General features: G+C 43.5%; 1 protein-coding gene across 3 annotated transcripts in view; it reads left to right on the forward strand.

Annotated features, from left to right (window-relative positions):
* Nucleotides 1-569: 569 nt before the first annotated feature.
* Nucleotides 570-5,209, forward strand: part of ZNF143 (zinc finger protein 143) — a 65,891-nt gene continuing 61,251 nt past the window's right edge. For all 3 annotated transcript variants that reach the window (XM_006872997.1, XM_006872998.1, XM_006872996.1), the window contains exon 1: nt 570-680. The gene's annotated coding sequence lies outside the window, so the exon portion shown is untranslated. The remainder of the gene's footprint in view (nt 681-5,209) is intronic.

Genomic DNA, 5,209 nt, shown 5'->3' on the forward strand with positions numbered 1-5,209 from the left:
TCCTTTAAGACAAGAAAAACCCTCTCCCAAGAACAAGAGCCTTGGCCGGCCCCAAAAGCCCCCAGGGAGCTCTGACTTCCCATGCAGTTTAAGCCTTCCCCTTCACATCCTCCCCAGTAGGATGACACTCAGCAATCTCTAGGCAAGGCCCATCTAATCTCCAGAACGCGCTTCAACAAGCCCACTAGAAGAAAACAGCCTCCTCTTCGCCCCTGTGGGGAAAATGGCGCCCATCACCCCTTCTCCCTCCCGGGTAATCACAAGGACCAGCCTCCCACTCTCACTACAAAATGGCGTCTCACGTTGGTGCCCCTGAATCGGCGTAACTTACTCGCCAGTGAGGCGGTCTCGGACCGGGATGAGCGGCTCTATCAACCAGTCACAAACCCGAGCTTTCATTCCGCATTTTCCAGGAGCCACTCAGGTGCGGGTTGTAAGGCTCGGCTAAGCTGGCGTCACGAGAAAAAGGCGTGGCTATAGCTGTTTCCTTTCGCGTCGGCTACGTACCGTCCAATGGTAAGCAGGAAATAACCAATGAGTGACGTAATGACTATCCAATGGAGGCTAGAGGCGGGCCTCAGACAGTCTATGCGAGTTGCGGGGCCCGGGGGCCGGGCGACTGTTTCCTGTCCTGGTGCATGGTGGTCGGACGAAGGAATTGTTGGAAAATTTTCTCGGAGGTTCGTATATAAATGTGTTTTTACCCAGTGTGCATTATTCTCCGCCCGGCCGCCGCCCTCAGCGCGGCGGCGCGGGCCCAGTGGGCCCGGGCTCTAGCCTTGACTGCTCATCCTCCGCCGCAGGCCCTGCCTAATCCTACGGCTGGCGGTAGTAGAGGCGGCTGAGCCGAAGCGGAGTTTGTTAATAACCCGCGGCCGCCACTCTGGGGCGGCGGAGCTTTTCTCGCTGAGGACGCAACCCCCTCCCCCCGTGTGTGCTCGCTGCTCTCAGTCGGTTCCCCTCAGGGGACCGCTGAGGGGAGGGAGGGTAAAAGGGGAGGGTGGAGCCCTCGGGAGCCCGGCGGCGCTTTTCGGCTTGACCTCCGCGTGGAGTGAGTCCCCAGGCGCCGGACGGCTGCCGAGGCGGAGTTCCTCCGGCGAGGACGCCGGGCTCACGGTCTGCACTAGTTCCCAGCTGGGACGCCGGCGGCAGGGCTGGCGGAGGGCCCGCTCGGGACCCCAGTTTGCAGAGCGCACCCAGAATTTTCTCTTACCCGGATCATGCTGAGATTGCTTATTTCCCCTGATTTTGTCTTTGTATTTTGAGGCCATAGAGACCCATCATTAAATATTAATAATTGGCAATTTATTTTTTTTTGGCTAAAGAGTAAATTAATTTTTATGAATGTTTTGTAATGCTTTGTTTTGTGACGTGAACTCATTTTTATTATTTTTTCTTTTGCTTTTTAGCATTGATTTCCCCCCCCACATTAACATTTAAGCCAAAACAGAATACCGTCGGTAAATATATTTGTTTGAAATCATTTTCAGGCTTTGCTTTCAGACTGTCTAACAAGCTGATATAGTTAAGTAGGGATGTGGTGAGAAATTGTAGGTTTAAGGTTGTGGTCGGCTTTGTTCTGAATATTATTAGACGATAAAAGTGTGTATGACTAGTTGACAAAAGCTTTGCCGTATTTATTTCTTGCTGAGTGTTGTCTTAAATTCCTCCTTATGAGTTTAGAAAAAGAATGTAATAAGATCACTAAAAAGATCCGATAATCTGCAGTTAATTTTATCCTGATTTATTTTTATTTTGACTATTTTGAAAGTTATTTAAATAGTACAAATACGAGTGCATATTTTGTCCATAGCCCTTTTTAAAGAAAACAACTGCTTTATTGAGATGCAGTTCACATAACATACAGTACATTATGCAATTATTGTTAAATACTGTGGCATCAGGATCCGACTCATAGAGAACCTGTAGAGGGTTTCCGAGAAGTGGCTGGTTGGTTTGAACCACCGATCTTTCCGTTAACAGTCCAGTGCTTATTCTACAGCACCACACCAGGACTACAAATACGTTATCGGTGATAATACGTGCCCTGAAGTTTGTTAGAACTGAAATGGACCCTGTATATAGTTTCCTAGGGTGTAAATCTTTACAAGAGCAGAAAACCTCATCTTTCTCCCACAGAGCAGCTGTTTGATTCGAACTGCTGACCTTGTCTTAAATAATGCGCAAAGAGTTGTGCATCTATCTCCGCAATTTTAAACATTTTCAATTGGTTTTGACTCAGACACCCTGTGCACAACAGAGTTAAACACTGCCCTTCCTGCACCATTCTCACAATCATCCTCATGTTTGAGCCTATTTCTGCTGCAGCTGTGTCAGTCCATCTCATTTAGGGGTCTTCCTCCTCTTCGCTGACCCTCCACTTTACCAAATATGATATCCTCCAGGTCTTTCCTGATAATATGTTCTAAGTATGAGAGATGATCTGGCCTCTGGCTTCTAAGGAACATTCTGGCTATACTTCCAATGCAAATTTGTTTGTTCTTCTGGAAGTCCATGGTACTTTTAATATTGTTCTCCACCACTAACTCAATTCTACTTCAGTCTTCCTTATTTATTGTCCAACTTTTACATGCATATGAGGTGATTGAAAATACTATGGCTTGCATCAGCCACACCTTAGCCCTCAAATGACGTCTTTGCTCTTGAACACTTTAAAGAAGTCTTGTATAATAGATTTGCCTAATAGAATACATCTTTTGATTTCTTCACTGCTACTTTCATGAGTGTTAAAAGTGGATCCGAGCAAAATAAAGTTTTTGACAACTTCAATCTTTTCTCCATTTATCATGATGTTTATTGGTCCATGAGGATTTTTGTATTCTTTGCATTGAGTTGTAACTCATAGTGATCTTTGATTTTCATCAGTAAATATTTTAATGCTTCTCTTTCAGCAAGAAAGCTTGCTTTTTAAAAGCCTCATCTGCATATCTCAGATTAATGAGTCTTCCTCCTGTTCTGATGCTATGTTCTTCATGTACTCCAGCTTCTCGAATTATTTGTTCAGCATACAGATTGAATATGATGAAACAATACAACCCTGACTTCTCATCTTTCCTTATTTTAAACCAGTCATAATCTTGTTCTGTTCTAACTCTCTCTTGGTCTATGTACAGGTTACTTATGAGCACAATCAGGTGTTCTGGAATACCCAATGTTATGTATAACTTGTCATGATCTACACAACCAAAAGCATTTGCACAGTCAATAAAGCACAAGTAAACATCTTTCTGGTGTTCTCTGCTTTCAGCCAAGATCCATCTGATGTCAGCAGTGTTATCCTTCGTTCCATGTCCTTATCTGAATGTGTCTTGAACCTCTGGCACTTCCTTGTTGATGTACTGTTGCAGCTGTTTTTGAATTATCTTTAGCAAAATTTTACTTGCATGCGATATTAGTGATATTATTTTATTATTTCCACATTTTGTGGGGTCACCCCTCCTTGGACTGAGCACAAATACGGATTTCTTTGTATCAGTTACCCAATTTCTTGGCATAGATGAGTGAGTGCTACCAGTGCTGTATCAGTCTGTTGAAAGATTTCAATTTTCATTCTATCAATTCTTGGAGTGGTGTTCCTTTCCAATGCCTTCAGTGCACATTGGACTTCTTCCTTCAGTACCATCAGCACATCATCATATGCTACCTCTTGAAAGGGTTGAATATTGACCATTTCTTTTTGGTACAATGATTCTATTTCTTCCATTTTCTTTTGATGTTTTCTGTATCATTCAATAATTTGCCCATGTTGTTGTTGTTGTTGTGAAGTGCCGTCAAGTCGGTGCCGACCCATAGCAACCCTGCATAGGGTTTCCGAGGAGCAACTGGTGAGCTCGAACCGCCGACCTTGCAGTTCAAACGGCTTTACAGTCTGGGGCAATAACCCACAGTGCCACAGAATCCTTCAATATTGCAAGTCAAGGCAGAAATTTTTCTTCAGTTCTTTCAGCTTCAGACATGCTGAGTGTGTTCTTCCCCTTTGGTTTTCTAACTCCAGGTCTTTGCACATTTTATTGTAATACTTTGTCTTCTTGTGCTACCTTTTGAAATGTTCTGTGTAGCAAGCACTTTTACCTCCTCATTTCTTGCATTTGTTTTATCATCCCTACACTACAGAATAAACTTAAGTCTCTTCTGACGTCCATTTTAGTGTTCTCCTTTCTTGTCTTGATGGTCCTGATGTCATCCCACGAGTCTTTCCTTAGGTCATTAGTGCCTAATGCATCAAATCTGTTCATGAGACGATTTCTAAATTTAGGAGAGATATGTTCCAGGTAAAATTTTGGCTGTCAATCATTGTTTTAGTTTTCTTCAGCTTCAACTTGAGATTGCATATGAACAATTGCCCCTGGCCTTGCTTTGATACGGAGCTTTTTCATCATCTCTTTACATAGCTGTAGTCAGTTTGATTTCTGTGTATTTCATCTTGTGAGTCCATATGTGTAATTGTCTTTTATGTTGTTTTAAAAAGATATTTGCAGTAAATAAGTCATTAGTCTTGCAGATTCTATCACATGATCGCCAGCATCATTTCTATCCTCAAGGCCGTGCTTTCCACCCTCTGATCCTTCCTCTTTGTTTCCAGCCTTTGCATTCAAATCACCAGTGATTATCAATACATCTTGGTAGTATGTTTAATCAATTTCAGATTGAAGAAGTTGGTTTGTTGCTATTATTAGGTGTCATTGAGTCGGAACCAACTCATAGCGACCTTATGCACAGCAGAATGAAACACTGCTTGATCCTGGGCCACCCTCACCACTGTTGCCACACTTGAGCCCATTGATGCTGCACTTTGCCAATCCATCTCATTGGGGACCTTCCTCTTTTTCTGTGACCCTCCACCTTACCAAGCATGATATCCTTCTCCAGCGGCTGCGACTGGTCCCTCCTGACAATATGTCCGAAGTATGAGAGAAGGAGTTTAGAAGTATGAGAGAAGGAATTTGGTCATCCTGGCCTCCAAGGAGCACTCTGGCTGCACTTCTTCCAACACAGATCTTTTGGTTCTTTTGGCAGCCCATGACACTTTCAACATTCTCCTCCAGTACCATAACTCAAAAGCATCAATTCTTTTATGGTCTTCCTTATTCACTGACCATGCATATGAGGTTATTGAAAATACCATGGCTTGGGTCAGGTGCACATTAGTCCTCAAGCTGACATCTTTGCTCTTCAACACTTTAAAAAG

Source organism: Chrysochloris asiatica, unplaced genomic scaffold (genome assembly GCF_000296735.1).
Source record: "Chrysochloris asiatica unplaced genomic scaffold, ChrAsi1.0 scaffold00219, whole genome shotgun sequence".
Classification (NCBI taxonomy): Eukaryota; Metazoa; Chordata; class Mammalia; order Afrosoricida; family Chrysochloridae; genus Chrysochloris; species Chrysochloris asiatica.